The sequence below is a fragment of the Pinus tabuliformis genome, chromosome 5_1 (assembly GCF_031772625.1).
Source record: "Pinus tabuliformis cultivar Carrire ecotype Pingquan chromosome 5_1, CPIR1, whole genome shotgun sequence".
NCBI classification, from domain to species: domain Eukaryota; kingdom Viridiplantae; phylum Streptophyta; class Pinopsida; order Pinales; family Pinaceae; genus Pinus; species Pinus tabuliformis.
In genome coordinates this window covers 260485392-260492678 of record NC_142305.1, presented here as the reverse complement: position 1 = coordinate 260492678, position 7287 = coordinate 260485392, and the positions used below count along the sequence as shown (strand labels likewise).

The 7287-nt window shown below is 33.3% G+C and overlaps 1 pseudogene; it reads right to left on the bottom strand.

Annotated features, from left to right (window-relative positions):
- Positions 1 to 3533: 3533 nt before the first annotated feature.
- Positions 3534 to 7287, bottom strand: part of LOC149164392 (protein NRT1/ PTR FAMILY 8.3-like) — a 117202-nt pseudogene continuing 113448 nt past the window's right edge.

Here is a 7287-nt window from a genome sequence, read left to right as displayed (position 1 = left end):
AGAAATATGGGATTAATATAATCAGGCTCTGAATTTTAAGGCCCATGAACCTCAAGTTTTAAAGACTCCTTTACAAGATAAAGTTCAAGACACTTCCAAAAGTCTTGAACAAACTTCGATAACAACAAAGGCCTTTGAGAAGCCTTTAGGGGATGAAGAAATTGAAATTATATCGACTTTCCCAACATCTGAGGTTGTGTTAAGAGTTGAATAAATTCCTCCACTTGATATCTTTTACAGTCCTCAACACAAGGTTGTTGTCAAAAGAGAGAGGAAGAAAAGGAAAATTGATCAATCCCAAGCTTTGGTCCCTGGAAATGCATCTTTTGAGGTTGTATGGAAAGGCTCTTTGACCACTCCTACAGAGGATCTGGGAAGGCTCACTCAATTCATAGGATCCTATGCTTCAGCAACAATGGATAAAGCTACAGAAGTACAATAACTGTTAAAAGAAAAAGAAGACAGGATTGTGCATTTGGAACAAAGTATTGAAATTGAGAGACACAATATTGTCGAGCAATGGCAAGGACAAATTGATGAACTCAAGAACAATTTTGATGCCCTCAAAGTTTAATATGATACTGATTTGAAGACCCGAGACATTCAAATACCAGAATTGCAGAGCAGGATTGAACAACTAAGTGTTAATCCTGAATTGACTAAGTTTAAGAAGGAAGCAAAAGAGTTAAACACTCTTCTTGCTCAATAACATATTCTATTTTGCTAAAATTGGGCAACTATTCATGACTTATGAAACATAAATAGTTCTCTAGTTGATCAACTATAAAATCTCAGGACTTATTTTGATGACATAGAAGAGAAAATCGTCGATTTTCTGACATGGCAAGACAACATAGATGGAAGATTGGCTAATCTTCCTAGAATTGAAGAATCACACAAGGAAATTGTTTTTAGAGAATGGGAAGTTTGTCTCAAGCAAACAGAAGCAACAATATTTCATGCAAGAGATATATCAAATAACCTCATTGAAGCAGTTAGTGACAATTTATTTCAAGCCAATCTCATAACAAATTTCCCTGAAGGAGTGTTTCCAGACATCAAACCACTTACTAAAATGTGGCAAGAAACCTCCAAAAAGCGAGTCGAAGTCATCGATCAGCTAACAAGGATCAATTTGGAAATTCATTGGCAATTTTTGGTCAAACCACACAATCAGTGGTTGATGCTCCAATGTTTATCCAATACCACCACACAAATGTTGCCAGCATTGAGAGACACAATCTTCATCAGCCAGATGTGACTTTAACCAAGGTATCCACCCAAGTTAAAGAACATGACAGATATCTACGAGATGCAACAATGAATTGGAGGATAGTCTTCTTCACATGCTTAGATATTTGTTACAACATATTCTAAATTTGTCTCCTTTCATTTATTTTGGCTAGGTTTATTGAAACCACTTAAAGTTGTTACTATATTTGCTATATTTGTATTTTCTTATGAAGCTATAAAGCCCCTCATTTTGTCATGAGAAGGGGGTTCTGAATTTTTGAAAGAAGGTTGAAGCTTGCACTATTGTAACTTCAATTTTTCTTAATATATAGTTGAACCATCACCATTTTTCACATGAGCAGAGAAACAATATATTAGGTACTACTATTTGTGTATTTTTTTTTTTTTGTTTAAGAGTAGAAATGAAATTTGATATTGTTCATTATATATGTGTTATAACAATCATACATCATCACTACTGATATGTTGTTTTTGAATCATAAATTGTATGTATGAACAATGAGATTTCATATATGTGATGAATTTATAAGCTAATTTAATTAACTATTTAATTAAATTAATTATATTTTTCTGTTTTAAATTCATAATTACACGATAATCTACATTTTCATGTTAATTACGAAATCTTTATAATCACATATACAAAAAGCTTTACTGAGACAAATATTAATTCATTAATCTTGATTTCCAGTTTTAGTTATATCATACCTTTATACTTTTATTCAATTCATCTCTTATAATTTTATATAAAGGGAAACTGGTCCCATAGTTCTATTCGGAGCCATCATCCTATTATCTCTTAGAGGAAACCCGGTTGTGAGAAAACCTCTAAGGTAACCTCTAACCTCTTTGAGGTTGAAAGTTGGCCCTTCAACTTGGAGAGGGATCTCTCCCTAAAAACTCCACTGCTCTAGGGCACTGTAGTATAAGGTTTGCAATTGAGTTATGTGGCCATATTTGTTTATGGAATGATGAAATTTGGTTGAGATGTACAAAAAATAAACCATTGGGCATGGAGTCTAGGCTTATCAAATGATGCTACAAATTTAATGAGCAAGACACAAAAAGCAGGGTAGCAATAACTCCTTTGACAATTTGAGAAAATAGAAGAAGAGAACTGAAGAAAACAATATTTTATCTAATTAAATAACAAGTACTAATGCCTTATAAATAATGAAACATGGGCATAAAGAATCAAAATTTCAGATACTAAGTTTTCCAGACATGAAGAAGGTTTTTAAACAAAGAAAAAATAGACAGGGAACTACAACACAAGAATTTTCTGCAAATGCTCATCAAACACTATATATATTTAAGATCTACTCAAATAATACACCAGAATGCTATATTTTCAAGTAAAATCCAACCCTTACTTCTTTTACTGTCTCTGTCTTTATAGAAAAGACAAACTAACTAAAAACTGGTTTCTAGCAAAGCTTTAATTACAAAGTCTAAATAATCACAACGTACATCTCAAATACATGAATTTAAAATTTCCTATCCTATATGACTCTAAAGATCATGTTGTTGTTAGAGTCATGGTTGGAGATAAAGATCAACAAGTTGAATTTGGTGAGGTGGCATCCAATTCAACAAATGGCCATGAGCTTTTTCCTCACGAAATCCTAAAAAACAAGGTCCAGTGATCCCTTCAAAAATCCAAAACCATGATAGATGTTAGAAAACTAAGATAAATTTTTCTAAATGGGTCCGTTTCGGACAAAAGTCTCTTTCAGTTTTGAAAAATTTGTTCTCATTTGTCTGGAAAGCGTGCCCAAAATTATTGTGTTGTACAGGAAAAACAAAGTTTTAACTAGTCATGTTTACAGAAATGCACTGTTACTTTCGTTGTCAGTGCATTTTTTGTTTTGTTTTGTTTTTTTAATTTTTAATTTAATTTATTTATTTCTATTTATTTATTTTTTTCATATACATGATAACGCTAGAATTCCCATTGTCAACACATTTTTAAATTTATTAAACTCACAAGAGCGTCGATAGTCTAGTTATCAACAAATACTTGATAAAACTCACACTCTTGTTGTCAGCATATTCCTGTTAATCATTTTCTGAAGTTATAAGCGTTAGTAGTCCCATTATCAACATTCTCCTATCTATTACAAATTATTTTCATTGACACTTAAATTGTCATCATTAAAAAAAAAATCAAACTTAAGTAAATGTGATAACAGTTGGCTTCACGGGGATGTTGTCGATCATAGACGACAACAAGAACATCGTAGACCAAAGGCTTGATCCATTGCGGTATTTCCAACTTCTTACTTGAAACCTGTATCTGCTCCGAAACCGCTGTAATTGAAACCAAAATGAAAAAAATTTCCAATCCTCAAACTGAACCAAATCCATTCTTCAAACTGAAACCTAAACTGTACACTGAAAACTGAAAACTTTGCTGCAAATTGAAATTGAAAAGAATTTTAGGGTGCTGAGCGTATTCATCACACCTATCTACTAAACCGAAACAAAATATGCTTAATCAAGTGATACAAAAATTCCAATGTAACCATGACATCAAATGGTTACTTAATTGGTTTCTTCTTTCACTCTTCTCAAACAAAAGGAAATCCTTTAAAAAGGACAACCCATCATACCTTTTGAAACTATCTCCTTTAATCATGAAAAATGTAATACTCATTTCCTCTGATGATTCAAACAGAAATGCAAAAAAATCCTTGAGAGCATGGAAAAATAGCTCATGTTGATGAACATGAAGGAAAGAGTAATCATGATCTCTAGATGCTACTCCTTGTTCCATTTCATCAAATTCAAGATCATTCTCAAAAGAAATGGGAACAATCGTTTTATCTTTCCTGTTATGCACATCAGTGAAAACATTTTTACATTCGTGAATGCTTTCAAATGTAATAACCATAGCATGTGTATGAGGAATACCTAAAAGTGATATTTCATGTACTTCAATAAGAATAATATCTTGGTTGTCTAAATTTTCAGGATTTATCTCTTCAAAAGGTGCAAAATCTTGAATAGTTCCTTCACTTTCCAAAGCCTCTAAAACAACAAACTCTTCTTCAATGACTTCATCAAAAGGTAAATGAACTGTAGAACATATTGATTGACTATCCATATCTTTCTCTTGATCTATTGAAATTTCTAAAGACTGTTGGATCTCTACATAAATTTTAGGAGAAAGAGTATGAATGTGAACATTAAAATTCAGATTTCCCTCATCTATAATCAAGGGAGAAACTATTATTTGTTGAGAATGTTCCTATACATCATGACTATTATCATCTAATATCTCCTTCTGCTGTTGAAAAGAAATTTCATACAATGCTTCTTTGATTTCTTCATCTGTTAACTCTTCATCAACAAATTCATTTTCAATGTGTTGAATAAAATTTTTAAAACATTCACAACAATTTCCAAACAGTGAAAAAGATGGGTAATGTTATTTGTAATTTTCATAGAATACTGTATGAAAAACTTGTAAAGAGTATAAACTAGCATCTGGTAACTTTTCATACCATGATCTCACCTTTCCTTCCAAATTGGCCATGAACATTTTCATGAGACAATCTTCATGAAATTTAACCGCTAACTTACGTGTATGCATATGAAACTTGATCAAATGTAGAACAACATCATCCCCATCCTCAACTTTGAATCTTGGCAAATATAATTTCCAATCTATACGAGGAATACGATTTGGAAAGCCAAGAATATGAGCACGATTCATAGGACCATACCTTGTAGATTGTGGATCCATCTTGAGACAGTGGAGTCGTCATGAAAGTTTTGAGCTCTAGATTTAGTTGAGAATGGATTCGCCAGGTGAATTATGCTCAACATTTCCATGCTTGTCCTTTGTTCACCATCAGAGAGAAGATCTAATCTTTGTTGTTCTACTAGGGATGATTTGACATGAAATTTTGTGTCCCTGGAAACAATGCCAAAATGTTATCTCTTAGAGGAAACCCGACTGTGGGAAAACCTCTAAGGTAATCTCTAACCTCTTTGAGGTTGAAAGCTGGCCCTTCAACCTAGAGAGGTATCTCTCCCTAAAAATCAACTACTCGAGGACATTGTAGTAGTAGGTTTGGAATTGAGTCTTGTGGCCAAACTTATCAAAAAATGGTTGAGGTTGGTTGGGATATGTGAAAAATACTACCATTGGGCATGGAGTAAAAGCCAACCCTTACTTCTTCTGCTATCACTGTCTTTATAGAAAAGAAAAACTAACTAAAAACCAGTTTCTAGCAAAGATTTAATTAGAAAGTCTAAATAATCACAACGTACATCTCAAATACATGCATATAAAACTTTCCAATCCTATCTGCATCTAAATATCATGTTTTTTCTAGATTCATGGCTGGAGATAAGGATCAACAAGTCAAATTTAGTGAGGTGGCATCCAAGTCAACAAATGTCCATGGGCTTTTTCCTCACGAAATCCAGAAAAATAGGGTCTTGTGATCCCTTCGAAAATCTAAAACCATGATAGATGTTAGGAAACTGAGAGAGGTTTTTCTAAATGGGTCCGTTGTGGACAAAAACCGCTTTCTTTTTTGAAAAATTTGTTCTCATTTGTCTGGAAAATGTGCCCGAAATTAATGTATTGTACAGGAAAAACAAATTTTTAACGGGCCATTTTTACATACATGTGCGGCTACTCCAGTTTCGAGCACATTTTCCTTTTTTATTTTTATTTTCGAACACATGATTGACACTCCCATTGTTGGTGAATTTTTAAATTTACCAAACTCACCAAAGCATTGATAGTCAAGTTATCAACAAATACTTGATAACATTGACACTCTTGTTAATAGCGTATTCTTGTTAGTCATTTTATGAACCTTTAAGGGTTGACAATCCCATTATCAACATTCTCCTATTTATTAAAAGTTATTTTCATTGACACTGAAATTGTCGACATTAAAAAAAAATCAACTTAAATAAATGTGATAAAACATCCCAAATGGAAAAGGATCCACTCTAAGGTTTTGACTGGGTGGTTTCCCCCAATGTTGATACTGAAATTTTAGGAAATCAACACACCCTTAGTCAAATGGGCAAGTGGAGGTCAAAAATAGAGCCTTGGAGAACATTTTGACCAAGGTTGTCAACAACAACAGAAGGGATCAGGTAGATTGACTCGTAGAGGTCACTTGGGCCTACAATACCACCTCAAAGACCACCACTAGATTCACCCCATTTGAGCTAGTTTTTAGAAAGAAAGCCCTCTTGTCCATTGAGTTTGTGTATAAATTTGATATAAATTGAACTTGCTCAAGATTTCAAACTGAAAAACAAGAGACACAACTCTACTCAACTAATCTTCAGAATGGAAACCATAATTTAGAACAACATGCATATACATGCAATAAGCAAAGCCACAAATACACAGTGATTTCTAGGGGAACCCAACTGGGAAAAGCCACTCAAGCATATTTGCATTAATTAGTTAAATAAAGAAACTATTACAATTTCTAGCTCCATCTCATAAGCTCAACATGAAAAATACTAATTTTTATCTCTCCTCAATGACAAACTCTGGCCAACACTTAGCCAATTATCACCAAGACTCTTATTTCCTTGTGCAAATCCTGAGGAAATTAGCCCCTGAAAAAAATAATTTTCTCTAAGTTGATCACACAATTCCCAAGGGTTGATTTTCTGACTCATGCAACACATGTACACTCAAGACTAGTCTATAGTTGATGTTACACTGCCTTTTCATCTTCAATTTAGCCGAGGAAATCAAATTCCTTGCATGCATTAGCTATTTTAGGCTGACCTTCAACTGACTCTATCAATAGTTAGAGGCCAATTAAATGAATACAATTGAAAATAACCGAACTGGATTACTAAAATTGAGCAATCACACATGCATAACTAAACTCCAAGCCCTCTAACTCAAATTTAATGAGCTAATTGAGTGACAAGAGCCATGTCACACTAGTTAATGGCCTCCAAGTTGTCATGTTGATGTGGAAATTCGATTTACTCCATTTGATTAAGGATAGAGTCAATTTGAGCCTTTCTTGCTACATT